The sequence below is a fragment of the Otolemur garnettii genome, unplaced genomic scaffold (assembly GCF_000181295.1).
Source record: "Otolemur garnettii isolate 467f Iridium unplaced genomic scaffold, OtoGar3 scaffold00006, whole genome shotgun sequence".
Classification (NCBI taxonomy): Eukaryota; Metazoa; Chordata; class Mammalia; order Primates; family Galagidae; genus Otolemur; species Otolemur garnettii.
The window spans coordinates 40497686-40516658 of record NW_003852401.1 but is presented as its reverse complement, the minus strand read 5'-3'; positions in this window follow the sequence as shown (position 1 = coordinate 40516658).

The following is an 18973-nucleotide window of genomic DNA, read 5'->3' as shown; positions in this document are numbered from 1 at the left end:
CAAAAATGTCACACATCAGGATCAAGTAGGTTTTACCAAGTGGGTTTTATCCCAGGATCTCAAGGATGGTTCAACATACGTAAATCTATAAATATAATTCATCACAAAAAAAAAAAAAAAAAGAAAGACCATATGATCCTCTCAATAGATGCTGACAAAACATTAGATAAAATCCAGCATCCTTTTCTAATTAGAACACTGAAGAGTATAGGCATAATTGGCACATTTCTTAAACTGATCAAAGCCATCTATGATAAACCTACAGCTAATATTTTACTGAATGGAGTAAAACTGAAAACTTTTCCACTTAGAACAAGAACCAAACAAAGTTGTTCTCTGTCGCCACCACTATTCAACATAGTGCTGGAAGTTCTAGCCAATACAATTAGGCAAGAGAAGCAGATAAAGGGCATCCAAATGGGAGCAGAGGAGATCAAACTCTCCCTTTTTGCTGACAATATGATCTTATACTTAGATAACCCCAAAGACTCCTGGAAGTCATCAAAAAATACAGTGATGTCTTAGGATATAAAATCAATATCCACAAGTCAGTTGCCTTTGTATACATCAATAACAGCCAAGATGACAGGCTAATTAAGGATACAACTCCTTTCACCATAGCTTCAAAGAAAATGAAATGCCTAGGAATATACCTAACAAAAGAGGTGAAGGACCTCTATAAAGAAAATTATGAAACCCCAAAGAAAAGAAATAGCAGAGGATATCAACAAATGGAAGAACATGCCATGATCATGTTCTGGGAAGAATCAACATTGTTAAAATCTCTGTACTTCCTAAAGCAATCTACAGATTCAATGCCATCCCTATTAAAACACCAACATTGTACTTTCAAGACTTGGAAAAAAAATAATTCTTCATTTTGTATGGAACTAGAAAAAACTTCATTTTTTTACTGAACTTTGTTTATTACTAAGGCAGTTCTGAGTAATAAAAACAAAGCTGGGGGCATCAGCTTACCAGACTTTAGGCTGTATTACAAGGCCATAGTGGTCAAAACAGCATGGTATTGGCACAAAAATAGAGACATAGACATTTGGAATCAAATAGAAAACCAGGAAATGAAACTAACATCTTACAGCCACCTAATTTTTGATAAACCAAACAAGAACACACACTGGGGGAAAGGATCCCTATTCAATAAATGGTACTGGGAAAACTGGATATACACATGTAAAAGACTGAAATTGGACCTACACCTTTCTCCACTCACAAAAATTGATTCAAGATAGATAAAAGACCTAAATTTAAGGCATGAAATTATAAAAATTCTCAAAGAAAGCATCGGAAAAACACTGAAAAATATCAGCCTGGGGAAAGACTTTATGAAGAAGACTGCCATGGCAATTGCAATCACAACCAAAATAAAGAAGGGGACTTAATTAAACTGAAAAACTTCTGTATAGCTAAGGAGACAACAACCAAAGCAAATGGACAACCTACACAATGGGAAAGGATATTTGTATGTTTTGAATCAGACAAAAGCTTGATAACTAGGATCTAAAGAGAACTCAAATTAATCCACATGAAAAAAGCCAACAATCCCATATATCAACGGGCAAGAGACATGAACAGAACCTTCTCTAAAGAAGACAGATGAATGGCTACAAAACATATGAAAAAATGCTCATCATCCCTAATAGAGAAATGCAAATCAAAACCACCCTGAGATATCACATGACCCCAGCAAGAATGGCCCACATCACAAACTCTCAAAACTGCAGATGCTGGCATGGATGTGGAGAGAAAGGAACACTTTTACACTGCCAGTGGGACTGCAAACTAATACAACCATTTTGGAAGGAAGTATGGAGAGCCCTCAAAGAACTCAAGCTAGACCTCCCATTTGATCCTGCAATCTCATTACTGGACATCTACCCAGAAGGAAAAAATTCTTTTACCATAAGGACGCTTGCATTAGATTGTTTATTGCAACTCAATTTACAGCCACCAAAATGTGGAAACAGCGTAAATGCCCACGAACTCAGGAATGGATTAACAAACTGTGGTATATGTATACCATGGAATACTATTCAGCCATTTAAAAAGATGGAGACTTTACGTCCTTTGTTTAATCTGGATGGAAGTGGAACGCATTATTCTTAGTAAAGCATCACCAGGATGGAGAAGCAAAAATCCTATGTATTTAATTTTGATATGAGGACAATTTATGACCTAGTACATGGTGGTGGGTGGGGGAAGGGCGAGCAGAGAGAGAGAGGAGGAGGGAGGGGTTGGGGAAAGGAAGAGCAGAGAGGGAAAGGGGGTGGGGGTTTTGCTGTGTGACACAACTTATGCGGGCAAGACACAATTATAAGAGGGACTTTACCTAACAAATGCAATCAGTGTAACCTGATTTCTTGTACTCTCAATGAATCCCCAACAATTAAAAAAAAATGGGCAAAGGAAATAAACAGACATTTCTCAACACATACAAATTGCCAATAGGTCTATGAAAAAATGCTCAGTATCACTAATCATTAGGGAAATAATGACTATTATTATATCACCATTAGAATAGCAGACAAAATATAACACATGCTGGGAAGAATTCCAATTAGAACATTCACTCTGGAAAACAGTATGGAGATTTCTCAAAAGTCTAAAAATAGAAGTACTGTGCAATCCAGCAATCCCATTACCAGGTATTTACCAGAGGAAAGAAATTGTTACTTTAGAACGATACCTGCACTGTCATGGTTACTGAAACACTATTAAGAATAGCAAAGGTATGGAATCAACAAAAATGTACCAACAAAGGAATGAACAAGAAGAATGTGGTATATATACTCAATGGGCTACTATTTAGGCAAAAAAAGGAATAAAATAATGTTATTTGCAGCAATATGGATGGAAGGAGATCATTATGTTAAGTGAAATAAGCTAGCACGTGAAGACAAATATCATGTGTTCTCACTCACATGTGAGAGTTAAAAAGTTGATCTCATGGAGGTAAAGAATAGAATAATAGATAGCAGAGGCTAGGAAGGATGTAGTGGGAAGAGGGGGACAGAGAGGTTGTTAATATGTAGAATGCACGGTTAGATAAAGTAAGTTCTATTTGGCAGCAGAATAGAATGACTATAGTTGACAACAACATATTGTATATTTCAGAGTAGTCAGAAGAAAAGATCCGAAATGTTTCAAACACACACAAATGATAAGTGTCAATACTCAAAGTGATAGATACCTTAAATACCCTGACTTGATCTTTACACATTTTATGCATACATGCTACAAAATATCACCTGTACCCATAAATGTGTATTAATATTTTATATCAATTTAAAGAAAAGCTAAGTGTAAAAGAGAAAACTTACCTAGAGATTCCTTAATACCTCTAAGCTAGCCTCATCTTCATAGCACTAGAAGAAACGTTGAAATGTAGGTCTTCCCACATTCCTTCTTGTCCCAGTCTGGGAAAGAGGAAAGCAGTAGCGAATAGATTCATGGTATGAATTAAGCCACCCATCTGAGAAGGCAGAAGTTGTGGAAGTCAGGATGGGTTTTAGATAACAATCCATTGCTCCACTATACCAGTAAAGCTGGTGGGCGCAGCCCCATGGTGGGTTCCACACCCTGTGGGAAGGGCTCAGGGGGTGGCACTTCTGATGATTATTTCTCCTCATCATACTCCATACCATCCCTTCTAGGGCTCATATTTAACATGGCTGCCAAATTTCTCTTTTTATGTTTTTACATAAGTCAAAGTCATTCCTGCTACTGTGGACTTTCTAATTTATTATAGATTATCGTTGATGAAATGTAGATGTTGCAGTGAAAATGAATTCCTTGGATTTGAATCCCCACATTTTATGGACCAGGAATCCTGAAGACTGGAAAACTTACAGCTTACCCAAATACACAAAGTTAGTGGAAGTGTGAGTGGGAGACTAGGGCTGTTTGGATCTGCTGATAAGCTATTAAAAACACACAGAGGGCATTTGGGATCAACGTCCATGAGTTGTGCAATTTCTTTTTATTAGTAAGAGTATCAAAAAATTAAAAGAAATAAAAAAAAGATTATCATGAGCCAAAGCTTATCCTCTTATCTAATCTACCTGCCACTTAAAAATAAATGAGGTTATTATGATTTTGCAAATCCATGAAAATCTCCCATTTTGCCAGGATTCTGTTACTGTCACACACAAATTATTTAGGAAACTTTAAAACTTGATTCCTGCAAGTGAAATCCCAGTCAATTTCATTTATTTATGGGGGCAGGGAATATTGAGGGAAACATTGACATTGAAAAATAATCCATAGAAGACACGTAGTGTGAACAACAGTTTAACGTGAGGATAGGACAGCAGGGTTTGTGACTTCGGTAGGTCTCAGGCTTTAAGAAGGAATCTGTCTAAGGCATAGGTTGTATAGCATCTTTTGTCACGGTATCTAGGTGTTCATGGGCTGGAAGTTCTGGTCAGAAAATTTCTCCATCCTGTAGTGTGTGTGCACACATACAGCCAGGCTTATAAATTAGGAAGTCCCTGGGGCTGATTCTCCTTCTTTTTTCTCGGGTTGTTTTCTCCCAGATCTGTCTGCCTGGCCACACAGCTCACTCAGTTCATCTCCCTTTCCTTGGCTATTGTAAGCGGAGGCTCATGGGAGCCAATTATTACTATTTCTTCCTCCATGATAGAGTTGTTAGAACTATGAACTATGGGTAACCTCCACAGGATTCTTGAGGAATATTTGAACTAAAAGACTAGAATTCAGCTTCCTATCCAGGGATAAGGTAAAAGGACAGTACCAGAAAGGCTTGGACTGCCTATTAGAGCATCAGATCCCCTAGTTTTGATAGTGTAAGACATAGCACACTCCAGACTATCCTAGTATTTTCCACCTAAAGCAATCATTTGTCTTGCCCATTTCCTCTAGGGATAATCCTTTTGTAAATAGTTTGGTTGACTCTTTAAAATAATAATAATAAAAAAACCTGAGACAGGGATTTTTTATTTTTCCTTTTAATTTCATTTGAAGAAATGAACATACCAATAGATTGTAGCTTAATAATTTCCACATGAAACAACAGTTGTGTTTGTCCAATTAAAACATCTGTTGTAATCTCTAAAGCCCCCTTCTCCACCTAAGGATGACTTGGAGTGAGCTTACTAACTGGGAATTAATTCACCAGGCCAGACTTGTTCTAAGACTTAGACTTACAAGTGTAAGAAATTGACTATATTTAAACATGGATCATATTATTTTACATAGTACTTGGGCTATTGGTTCACTCTATTACTTTCAGTTAAGTTTTCTTCAGTTTATGTTGGCCAGCTGGTTATTTGATCTTTGTATAAAGTCTTAGAATTTGAATTAACTCCTTAGGGTTGCAAGTGGAAATTTAATGATACCCAGTAAAGAAATCACAAAATGTTCCAGTCAAAGTCTTGAGGCTTTGCTGTTGGTTTTAATACCGTTTCAGTAAGAAAGGCCCTGCCAGTTAGCCACCTAATTAGGCAAAATAACTTGTTTGATAAATTCAACTTTCTTAATGATGACCAGATGCCCACCGAAGCCACTTGGGATGTTATGAGTAATGATTACTAAAACCTGCTATTAACTATTTCACCTGCTATTAACTATTTCATAGTAGGATTTTCTGTTTCCTAAAATAAATAATGAGGATTCATTTTAAAATAAAAGGAACAAATAGAAAAATGATTTTTTAAAAAATACAGGCTTGCTTGATAATAGGAGATAAACAGAAAAACAAAATTCTGATGGGTATGGCTGTTTGGATGCAATACACATGTCTCAAACTGTTCATATTTGACCCTATACTCTATGCAGTGAGGTATTATTTCAAAGTGTGAGGTGGTGTAGTGACTCTTAATGGACCTCTCACTTAATTGGTGTCTCGGTTTCCCAGTGGATACGATATCCACATGGTATGTGTGCAGAAGGGGAAACACTAGAATTGTGCAGCACATTAAGATTTTGTGGAAATAACCCGGGATTATAAAAGATTATAAAAGAGATTTCTCAGTGTGTCATGGTTTCCTGAGGCAAGACTTATATGATCAAATGGATAGTTTTTCTTTATACTTAGCCTGAATGCCCTTCCAGAAATCTGGTACAATTTGCTGAAAAACCTAAAAGTGGTATTGACATACTTACCTTCATATGTACTGGCCATGTACTTTGCATTTTTACTTGGGATGGGCAAAGAGTGGGTAAAGAAAATTATCAACTAATGTGATGTGGTGACCTTCTGTACCCTAAGAAGCTCTGTCTTCATGGGCTAGCTGAGGTGGGAGGACTTCTGGTGTCCTCTCAGCAGGCGATTCTCCTCTTCTTATGGAGCCAGGTCAGCACGGGCTTTAGCCCCTCTCTTCTCTCTCTCTTTCCCTGCCATGCCTCTTTTTCTCTGAAATAGGGCTAGGCACCCCTATTCTGAAAAAACTATTTTCTTACTTTCTGGAGTTCCAGAGAGCTCCACTTCCTTGATATGCTCTTACTGGGCCAGAGGAGAATGGACAAAATATATTGAATTCCCTGAGGAAAACCATATTACCCCTTCTTAACCTGGATTGAACAGGGCGCTCAGTAACCACAATTGTAGAAGCACATTGGAACCTCTTGCTGCACCTTTTTTCCCAGTTCTGTGCACTCATCTCCCCATTTCTCTAGGCTTTGCTGCCAATGGCTGACACCTATGACATTCAGAGATGGTCACTAAAACCAACTCCCATGTGTAAAGAGACCACAGTGCCTGGGAATTTGTTAGCTCTCATAGTGGTAGTAGTGGTGGTAGGGAGGGGGAAGCTTCCTTGATTAGAGGCTGGACAGACTCTGTGCCATCATGTATGTTCCTGAGCTCCTGCAGGTTTTCTCCTGAAGTCTCATCTGTGCTTGGCTTCTTCTCATCCCCATCCTGCTTTCTATGGACTCTAGGAGAGCTTTCCTAATAAATCACTTGTATGTCAATCTTTGTCTCGGTCTGTTTCTGGGAGACTCTTACCAAGGGAAACCAGGGGAAAGGGGGTAGAGAGAGAAAGAGATGAAGAGGAGGGTGGTCTTTCTTCAATTTTGCTAAGAGAACACGCAAGAGAGGGGTGATTATCAAATCACAGAATTCTTGCTCTTATCAAATAAGAATACATTAACAGTGCATCTTTAAATAATTCTTTAAGCTTTTATTCATTATTTAGAGCAGTGGTTCTCAACCTGGGGGTTGCGACCCACAGGAACTGTCATGGCATTAGGAAGGTTGAGAACCACTGATTTAGAGATTCAAGCCCTTCATGCTGTAGAAGATGAAATGCAGTTACATGGAAGGATTTCCCTAAGGACATAAAATTTTATAGTAAACCCAAAGCTAAAGCAAAAGTCTCTTGAATTTTTGGCCAGTGGTTTTCATGGGATGAAATCAGACAGAATGAAGTCTAAATCTCAAATCCGCCACATATTAGTTTTGTGACCAGTGGTCCACTGATAAATGTTTGACAACTGGCTTCTGGGTCTGGGGAGTCATACAGATTTATAGCACTTGCCAATTCCAAGGGCATAAATACTTCCATGGTGGCCTATTTTAACATACCAACTTGAAGTCACTAAATAACGACTTGAGAGAGATGTGCGAAATTGGATCTTACAGCCAATACATCCTTGTCTGTAATCTTTCTGAACCTCTTTTTTTTTCTATGTCTTCATCCATTACATTGCTATGATTTTACCTACTCAATAGTGTTTCATGAAGATTAGTGTTATGACATGTAATTGACTAAAATTAGTTATTATTACCAATACTAAGAAAGGTTAAAAATAGAAAATGACATAAAATAAGGATAAATTTATAGTTTATCATTGATATTTGTGCTTGTTAGATTATGAAGTATAAATCTTAACTAATGCAAATGTCACATGCAAAAATATTTAAATAAAATTTTTTGTAGAGGAGAGAAAGGGAAATACACATGATCGATTATAACAGTCACACCCTCTGATGTTTTTCGCTCAGTCAGCAGAGGCACTTGCAAATACAACCTAAATTGGCCATTTGTTTCCCGCGTCTCACCTAGTTTTATTGCACGCGTCTCTAGAACAGTGGTTCTCAATCTGTGACTTGTGACCTACAGGAACTATATTAAAGGCTCACAGCATTAGGAAGGTTGAGAATCACTGCTCTACAATGTACAATGTAAGAATTGTCAATGCCACTTTATAAATTTGGATTAACATAGACATGTGAAGCTGTGTTCTTGTTTCTGAGATCAAATAGCAAATATCAGGTTGTCACTATTAATGGGATTTCCACTAGAATCAACTTAGTTTGTATTAAAGTAACTGGGAATAATTACCTCAAAATATCAAATAATATATGGGATCCTTTTTTCATCACCATCATGAGATGAAAATACAAGAGGTGCCACACAAATATAGGGCACTGTTGCAAAACTTGTTGTGTTAATAGAAGCCATTATATGAACATCAGAGCAGTAATTAGAAAATTGTTAACGTTCATAAAGTGCGTGTAAGTGCCCTTTGGAGATTTGTTTGTATTTTGTAAGCATATTTTCCAGAGAACAGATTAAGACACTAGATCTTTAACAACTGGGCACACATGGCTAGAAATCTAATTCCTCTTCTCTTCCTTAAGAGCCGGATCAGAGGAGCTGATCACGGGCTGTGTTTGCACAAATGGTACATACCTCTTTCTCTGGTGCTTGGAGTTTGGCTTTATCCATACCCTGTGAACCTTCTTCTATTTTGATTTGCTGGGTATAAACTTTGGATAGACTCTGCCCTCAAGGTAGAAAGTAAAAGAAAGGGAGCCTAGCAGAGCTGAGACGATGATTCAGGGCAAATGAGAATCCAAGAAGAGAGCTAATCCATCAAAATACACGCCAAGAGAAAGGAAGTTGCATCCTCATGCAATTGCCTGAGTATGTGTTTGCTGGCATTTATTTTTAGGTACAATATTTGTTTCATGACCACAGTCCTGTTTGCAACAGGTTATTCATATCTTATATCTATTTGAATCTTTGCACAGATTCAACATGAGTTGGAAGAAGTAAAGATAGTCCAGGAAAAATGAAGTAAAAAAGATCTGTGAGGTAAGGTGATGTTTTGTCAGGAGCCACTGGTATGTGTGTGTGTGTGTGTGTGCGCGGGTGTGTTGTGTTTGTTTGTTTTTTGAGACAAGAGTCTCACTTTTTTGTCCTTGATATAGTACCATGGCATCATAGTTCACAGCAACCTCACACTCTTGGGCTCAAGCAATCCTCTTGCCTGAGCCTTCCAAGTAGCTGGGACTATTAGGAAGTAGTCTACCACAATTCTTGGCTGTTTTTAGAAATAGGATCTCACTCTGGGTCAGGCTGGTCTTGAACTCCTGAGCTGAGGCAATCCACCCACTTTGGCCTCCTAGAATGCTAGGATTTCAGGTGTGAACTGCCATGCCTGGCCTATAGCCACTAGGGTTTTAGTGAAGTTTTGTAAGGTCAGCCTCTCCCTTTGGGAAGAAAAACCTTGTAGAAATCCTTCTTGGTTATAAAAAACTGGTTACTAGGGGTAGAGGTGGAGACTAACCTTTTGATTGGCTTCTGCAAAATACTTTTTAAAAGAAAATGATTATTTTACCAATTTTTGTAAGAATTGGAGGGAGAGGTATTATTACAAGAGGGAAAAAGAAAAGGAGTCAGGGACCTGTGCCTTCGTTTGCATTTCCACCCAGGGGGTTCCACAAACTTACAGAGAGGCCACTGCTATTAGTTTCCTTGGGGGTAGATGCTAAAGACAAAATAAAAACAAAAGCTCCTCCTGCTTGCTGTTTCTCTTATTCCCCATCCTCTTTCTTTAGAGACTGAAAAGCTCTCCTTCCACCTCCCACAGGGTGCAGTGGGGCGTTGGAGCCCCCTCTGGCATCCTCCAGTGGGCAGAGCAGCAGGCCTGGCTCAATGTCACGCCCCATCTCTCGCAGCCTCTTAGAGGCCTGCGGAGAAATGGCCCAGCTGGCAGGAGCGTGCGAGTTGCTGTCTGCTGCTCAGTGGCAGGTCTCCTCATAAATTGGCCAGAGGCTGCCATCTGAGCAGAGAGGGAGTAGGGCCAACAGCTTCAGTTCAGATCTGACTTCCCCGCCCCTGCAAGGTCAAGAAAGCAGGAAGCGCGTTTCCTTCGGGAGCTCTAATTTTTACCAGAGGCTCGCATTTTGGATTTGCAGCTCAGTAAACTCTGAGTTGAACTGTGCAGTCTACTATGTGCACTTTCTTTGTCAGATAGCCCTGTGTATCGAGCAGTGAGCACCTCTAGGCGTGGTGCTAGGTGCCAGCGGTGGTGGTGGTGGGGTATGATGTAGAAAATCTGGCCTTGACCCTCAAGGAGATCACAGATGTCAGGGGAAGACAAGTCTGTTGCAGACAGTGTATAAAAACACGAGTGTATAAGAAGAGCATGGGAGGGTATTCAGGAGAGCCTCTGAATAATATCCAACTAGGGCAATGAGGGGCTAAGCTGGCCATGTGCAGGAGGAGCACCTGGGCAGCATTCTCCCTGCAGGGAAAACCTCGTCTTTTACTCAGCCTTTTCTGGCTGCCAGGGTTGAGTGTTACCCACCGTCTGTGCTTGGACACCTGCATGCAGCAAAAAGAATCTGCGTCACCCAGCTCGGCCCCAGGGTTCAGTAATGTTACCACTCTCTCCAGACCTGCCTTCTTTTCTAGCCAGGAGTTTGCCCCATTCTTCTTTGTGTTTCTGTTGTTCTCAGGCAGGCTATCTTCCATGTGAGAGCCCCTGGAATCTCTAGCTAATATTCTCTACCTGGCAACCTCAGCAACGCAAGAACCAGTGTTTCCCCAAGTCCTAGCACAATAACCCTTGTAAAAAAATAAAACAACCTGTGATAAGAGAATGTGCTCTTTGGTCATGTCTGGGTCAGTTTCCCCTCAGTGCAGACACTGAGATGTTTCTCTGTTGCTTTTAACGAAGTTAACAGAAACAGATGTGGAGAAGCAAAAACTAAAACTGTACATTGTATTAAGCATTGGGATCCTGTTTCTCTATTCATTAGCCTAGGTAAACACTCTTCAGGGGAGCCTAAACAAGGGCCAGAGACTAGGGGCTGGAAAGAGGATGAAAAGGCAACAAGGGGATAATCATACTGGTAAAACGCAAAGAAGACAGCAGGCCATGTTACTTTTGAAAAAGTAATTCAGGAGGCCTTTGTCTAACACTTTATAACATTTGGGATATCTCACACTAGTTCAAAACCTTCATTTTAATTGGACCCACAAGTTGACTCATTCATTTGGAGTGCGTAATAGATGCTTGGCATTGTTCTAGATGCCGTGGAGGAGGCCAATTCCATGGTCTTGTGAAATGTACTTTCTAATAGGGCGACAGATACATAGATACACAGATGAGATAAGCATATGTGGCACTTGACGTGGGAGGAGGGAAAAAGAAGACAAATCCAAGTAGAGGCTCCAGACTTGACCTTAGCAGATTTGTCTTTTTAGGGGGAAACTTAACATACAGAGTGAAACAGGTGGAGATAAAAGCCCAATACTATCTACAAGTATATGAAAGTACACTGGCTAGGATATACATAGAGGCTGAAAAATTGTATAATAGGAGAGAGCAGATTGAGTTGAGGCTATTAAAGCAAAGTTTCATAGTACCATTCTCCAGTTTTGAAGCTTTGAAGTTGAAAGATTAATTATTGCAAGAAGAATTGTTCCCCAAACTTACTTGACAATAAGGCTCATCTCAAGTGATTTTTAGATTCCTGGGTACCATCCAGACATTATTATTTGTATTTTCCCCAGGATAGGCCAGGCAATCTGTATTTTAACCATCACCTTGGCTGCTCTTATCACAAGGAAAGCATGGTGGGACCCCCTGTCTACAGGGCTGGCAGGTGCAAAGCAAGACGGAGCCCAGTGTGTAGGATGCCCTCTGCCTCTCAGCACTACTTCTCTTGTCTGTTTTTGATGAGCACCATAGGACTACTGTTAAAGGTCTTCTTTTCGTGGCTTTATAGAATGTGAGAATGCAAGGGAATAAGGCAGGGCTATTGGAGTTAGTAGAAGGTGCAGAGAATAAATCCCAGATGCAAGCAGATCATGGGAAAGTAGACAGATTTTCCCTGGCAAAAAGAGAGGGGACTATAAAGACCGCAGACCAAATTTCCAGAGTGTATATTTCTAATTCAATTAAGTCCCTGTTTTCCATCCAGCCTGCTTTCCCAGTGCTCCATGAACATATGCGGCTGCACTAACAATGCCGTGTGGATGCACAGCCCTCCCCAAGGTGAGAGAGGACAGCTGCTTAATAGACGCAGTGCACAGCAGGGCAGAAGGTGAAGAACAAGCCCTGGATATGGCTTGGGAGGTCCTAGGTAGACCACAGGGAAGATTCCTAACAAGACAGAAACCAGAACGGAAATTCTACTAAGGCGGTTAATGTACTGTACATCCAATCTGTCAGGAGATGTCTTGGGTGTTTGCAGTATAAATAGTTAAGAACTTGGGCCTTCCTAACTAAGCCTATGGAAATTAATAGTATCACTACCTGCTGCTGTAGCTAGGGGGATCTTATGTTCCATTATTCCTGATCTTTGGGTAGTTCATGAGATTCAAGGCAGCCAAGATAACATGGCTAACAATGAAACTATAACCAATGGGTGTGGATGTTAGTGTTGGTTCACAGAAAGAGCTCTGGTTCTAACTGGCATCTCATAGTACTGCTCTGCTCCATGGCCTTGACACTGGGTGTGCCCATGTAATTTACTTTGCCTGATGAAACGTGAGTAGAAGTGTGTTCCATTCCAGACAGGTGTTTTGAAAGCTGGTATGTGACTGGTCACTTTCTCTTCCCATTTACTACAGTGAAAGGCAAATGGTGGCAGATGGTGACTGCTCTTTCAGACTGAGCCTAAAGAGAGGCCGCTGAAGAATGGTGCCCCCGGATGACATGGTACGGACACACAATGTGAGTGAGAAATTAGCCTTGTGGTATTAAGCCCCTGAGATCGTGGGGTTATTGTGACTGCTCGCAACCCAGGCTACGGTGATTAATACATCCAGGCCAGGCAATGCCTTCCCCATCCAGATGTAGCAATCATGTGATCATGTATCATCAGCTTGCTGGGTCAGACAGACAGGAGGAAATCTGTTGTTATGCTTGGCTAAAAGCAAGGCAAATCTTTCTTTTCTACTCCTCAATAAAAATGTGGCCTTGTATTAAACAAGTTTCTAACTATGCTAATATGATAGTTTCATTAGTTTCTCCAACATAATTCTTGGTCCTTCTTGCTGGCTCCCTGGGTCAGTTCACTGTTGCTTAGATTGTTACAATAGCTTCCTAGCTGGCCCCTCTGCCTCTGGGATTTTTCTCTTTTCACACTGTTACCAGGGTGTTTAATTATTAATCTCCGACCTCAGACTTGAACAGTTAACTTTCTTGCTTAGAACTCCACCATCGCTCCCCATTGTCTATAAGACAAAGTGCTTTCAATATGCAAAGAATAAGGGAAGGGGATTGAATTTTTCTTACAAATGATCTAATTTTCCTTATTAGCAACAACAACAACACACACAGAGAGAGAAACACATAGGAAGAAGCAGAATCACTTATTAGCACAGTATTTGAGAAAAGAAATATGACTCTCTCTCAAGTTCCCAAGGGATAGTTCTAAATCAGATTGACCCTCAATCTAGGCCTAGGCTCTAAGCACTCCCTCCCCAAGCATCTTTATTAAATTGGGGACAATTTAAAAGCCCAGTAATTTTAAGATCATATATATTCTTACAGAAAACTACCATGCCTTGAGCCCTCAAAACCTATACTTGAAACTGAAGGATGGTCACTAGTGATTTAATCATGTTTATTGCTTAAAGTACTGAAAAACATGGGGTTTTGTTGTTGTTATTGTTGTTGTTTTTGAGCTAGCAACCTCATGAATGAATATATACTGAGTGCAAAGTGATGAATTCAACCCTATTTGACAAACAGATTTTGTATCATGCTTTAGTGTGTGCATGTAAGTCAACAAGTAATCATTACATTTTAGATTCTGAACAACATGGGCAAGATGACTCATTCTTGTAGGTCTTGATGAAGGGAGGGACACAGGGGAAGAGGGCCTGAGCAGGAGCTGAAGCACAGTAGAATGGAACCCAGAGATTGGACTCTGCTAGAGCAAACAGGAGAGGAGGACACAGAAAAGAGTTAGAGTCCTTGGGAATTCCTAAGCCCTCTAAAGAGCGGTTTTGATGACCGTGGGTGGTCCTCAGAAGCAGAGGGAGAGGGATAGTGTCCACCAATCCTCCTTTAGACCAGCAGGCAAACTCAAAAGAAAACATGGTTCAGAAGCCAAGGGTAGAAGGACCCTCTAAAGGTGATCTTTTTTCAAAGCAAAGTTTGTTAATTTTTTCCACTACTAAGGTATATTTGTTATAAAATGTTTGGAAATTATAAGCCATAAGGAAACCAAAGAAAACATAAACCATAAACCATAAACCTAAACAGTCTCACCACAAATAAAAGTCCTCCTTAATATTTTGGATTTGAGTATTTCCCTACCTTCTATACAGAGGATTCTCATTCCATCCTACTTCTTGCCTTCAAGTCTGTGAAGAAAATTCTCCCACGAGTTCGCCCTGAGAAGCTGGTGGTGGTGTGGACCTGAGCTGGATGAAGTACATGCTGTGCACTCATCTTCTCATCTCCTTGTATTGGCAGGGCTCAGCCAGGGAAGCAAAGACCCTGGGGGTAGTGTGGGAATAGAGGATTTATACAGAAACCAAATGCTGAACAAATGAGGCCCCTGCTGGGGAAATGAAGATCTGGAAACAAAAGCTGAAGAATCAAAGAGAAAAATTGTTAGTACATGTGATGCACACTGGCAAGCTCCTGGATCCAGAGCTCAACAAGAAATCCAAGAAGTCCAGCAGACCCCACCACTTAGTGGGACAAAAAAGGGGAGCTCCAGAGCCCTGTATAGAAGGCCATTGTCTCTGTGTGGCTGCTTCCTCTGCATATGCCCAGGCAGCAAGGGGAGGAGGGCCCGGAGCAGGGGCTGGAGCACTGGCTAGATGCTCATGTGGGTGAGTCCATGTGTAACCTCTATCTCTGCTGATATGGCCACTGTGGTTTTCAGGATGAGCAAGGACAGAGAGGCTTAGACAAAAGGCTGACCAACACTCACCAAAACCTGGGTCATCAAGACCTACAAGAATAAGTCATCTTGCCCACATTATTCAGTTCCTTTGGTGCTGATATTTCTCTCTTTTTTTTTTGTGAGACACAAACATTTTTTCATATTTTGCCTCTTCTGAGAGCTCTACCCATGTACACCTTCCTAGGCCTTCTTGTCACCAATTTTTAAGTGGTATTCTCCCAAGTCCCTTTCTATCCAACCAAAGCATTGTCACTGCTCTTTAATTACTACAGTTCACACCTTGCTTTCTTGCCTTCCAGGCAACAATGAATAACCAATTGCACTGCTTGGGAATTTTGCCTGACAGTAGGATGTCCCCTCAGTGCGGACCTTCAGGCCACCCCTAAGTGAGGCTACAGTATAATAGCCATTTTCTTCTACTTGCTTCCAGCTTGTCAGATGTTCATCTATCTGCAAATCAGGCCTGGATTATTTTCTTTCTTGATGAGCTGGTCATAGGGAATTCCTTCTGAGCCCTTAGGAGTAGGCTCAGAGAAAAGAGAGAAGATAGGAAGAGTAGGGTCCTTGAAAATGTGAGTCATATGCTCATGGAGTTGCACAGATAATGCTCCCTCCTGTGGCTGGGCGCATCAGACAGAGTTGCCTGGTCAGCAGCACTGCTGGTTGGAAAGCTGTAACGGTATGACACGGTACGCTGTAATCAAGCATCCAGTTCCTGTGAGGGCTGAGTGGCAAGCCAGTCACTGATTCTCAAAAGAATAGTTAACTGCAGAGGATGGCCTAGCTTTGCTCCTCAACCTTAAAAGCCCACACTGTGATTTTCCTAGAGGAGAGAGCAAAGGCTCCATGCAACTTTTCCCCGCCAGTGAAGCTCCCTTTTTTCAACCTACATGAAAGCATCCACCTTCCCGAGCTGTCTTCTTTATGTGATGCTGTTCTGCGGAACTTCATTGCTCTCATTGTGGCACCTACTTCCGGAGGAAGCTGTTTCCCACTCCTATGCCGTCACATAATGGGGAAGCCACTCGGGAAAACCATGCAGGAGAGTGAAACCAAGATATCAGACTCTGCTAGAGTAGACAGGAGAGGAGCACAGAGGGAAGGAGTTTTTCTTAAAATAGAGTTCTTGGGAATCCCTAAGACCTCTGTAAAGAGTAGTTTTGAAGACTGTGGGTGGTCCTCAGAAGCAGAGGGAGAGTGTCTGCAAATCCTTCCTTTAGACTGGCAGGCAAGACTTCAGACATGGTTCAGAAGCCAAGGTTAGAAGGGACCTCTAAAGGTCATCACACACTCAATAAAGTGGAAAGAACATTAGCCCAGGGAGAAGGAACCCATGTTCATCCCAGGTCTGCCATTTTCCAGATGACAGAGAACTGGTGGCTCTGGCCTGACTTATTCTTTTTTGTTTTGAACGACCTTTTGGGGAGACATGGTAACAGATCCAGGGAAGCCAGATTCTGAAGTGTTACCTTCGTGTCACCTGTCTTACTAAGGTGAGATAATCACAGACAATTCTTTGCTCTCACTGAGATGTCAGCCTCCACTGAGCCCAGTCAAAAGGCCTGGAGGACCTCTGGGTTGGGAGGAGATGAGATAAAGAGTGCTCTCTTATTAATGAACTGATTTAATCTCGGTCAAAACTCTGGGTTTAGGCCGGATGTCACCTCCTCTAGGAAGCCTCCTTACGTGTGCCGGTTGGAATGTGTTGCTCCTCTTTCTGAGTCCTCTCACAGTCTGTTGCTTGTACTTCCACCGAACCCTCCTCTCTGCCTGCTTTGGACTGCGGTTAATACCTTAGATGTCAGCATCCTCCTTTCATGAGGCCAGTTGTTCTCATCGGGGACATCAAAACCCAGGATGTAGCTCTCAGCAGTGAAGTGGGCTATAAGTAACTTATAAGTAATAGTAGGTAAAATGACAACATACAAATGATTCAGGGTGACATCTGTGATACGTTTCAAACTCTTTAATGCTGCTTTTGCTCACTAGCGTTCAAGTGCAATTTCTTAGGCACAGGAGACACGGATATAGAAAGAGCAAATGCACCAGAAATTGTTCATAACTCTGAGTTTGCTCTTGAGAGTGTGTTGCACATATTAATGCCATCCATTCAGTGTCAAGATAAAAAATATTGAGAACTGCTGTGTTAGAACGAGAGCTCCTTGAGAGAAAGTTCTCTGATTCACCAGCCTCTGTATCAACCATGCTGTCTAGGACTGTGATAGGTACTTAAGGATAAGTGGAAAAAATTAAAGACAATGAAGAAAAGTGAAAGATCAAAGAAAACAAAATATATCAGGGTGGCGTGTGGGAGAGGTGAAGAAAAGAAAGCCATGATTTCTTGATGGGATGTGAGTCAGGTATGTATGTGACATATTCTAACAAATAGTCACAAAACCTTACAATAAATAATATGAAATAAGTCACATGTTGCATGTCTGGGGTCAGCTGGAGATTGGCTAGGTGGCTCCATTCATCTTGGCTGGGCTCCGCGTGTCTGGGGGGTCAGCTGGCTGTTAGCTGTTCTATCTGGCCTTAGTTGGGACAATTGGGGAAGGTTGAAGCTGTTCGACATTTCTCATCTTCTAGCAAGCTGTTCCCATGGTAACAGCAAGGGTACAAGATAGGTCAAGTGGCGACATGCAGATTGGGAAGTGTAGTTGCGAAACTACCCATAGTCACTTCTGCATATACTGGTGCCCAAGCAAGTCCCAAGACCATCTCACCCCTAAGAGAAGGAGAAAGAGACTGTGCCCTTTCCCTGAGGAACTAGGGGAAGGTGTAGGGCTGGGGTGTCATTGTAATTGACCACAGAATAAGAGGTTTGGAGCTGAGAACGGAGGATCTTTTGTTTGATCAAATTTCATCAGTTTCAGTAAGTTTTCTGACACAATGTCCAGGGTTGGAACCCTCCTCCACTGTGATCTTCACAGGGACACAAGCACTCTGCACAGATTATATCACATAGAGGCAAAAGACAGCCATTCTTTTACATTAGACTTTATATCTGCATGCATGTAACTAGCAAACATTGTGATAAGGAGGGGACGTGGTTCCTGGAGCCTGTCCCTTTTCTAAGCATGGCCCAACGCACGTGAATGCTCCTGCTTCTAGCAGAGGGCTGCAACCAAAGCCCAGTCACCATTTCTGGTTCATTGTTCCTCTTAAGGGCTCCTAGGGGAAGTCAGAGAAATAAATCAGGACATATAAGATAGTCCCTCCCGCAGCTCTTGGGTAGCAAATATGTATAGCAGTGGAAACGCTCCTGATTGCTTCCCATTTATTTCTGCAGCTACCAGTTTCCCTTATTGCTTGTTGTAAGTTTAAAACAACATCAATTTTTAAGGACTTCAAAGTGCTTTTCTGTTTAAAATCAAACAAGACAAGCATCATTTTCATTCTGGGACCGTGCTTTGCTTCTTGAAGTGTGCTGAATATATAGAAACCCACTGAAAAATAATAATAATAAAAAACCGAAGTGATGGAAGTGAGTAATTGCTTGGCAGCCAGTCTGCAGGGAGCGCACGCTGCCGCACGGCACATATTTCATGAATAATGAGAGGCGTCTCAGAGCTGTGCAATCACTGCCTATTGGGTCAGAAATTTCGCATTAGTGGATTCATCAGAGCAGATCAGTGTCATAAAGACACTCTCTCCTGAGGTAAACACACCTTTTCCCTCACTGAACTGTCATCTCTTCGTTGTACAGTAGATACAGCAAAGACCTTCCCTGAGAGAGGAGGGAGATAACCGGCATAGGAGTATTTTATACCCACATCATTCTCCCTGCTTGTTTGGAAAGAAAGAAACTGTTTTTAGCAGAGATAA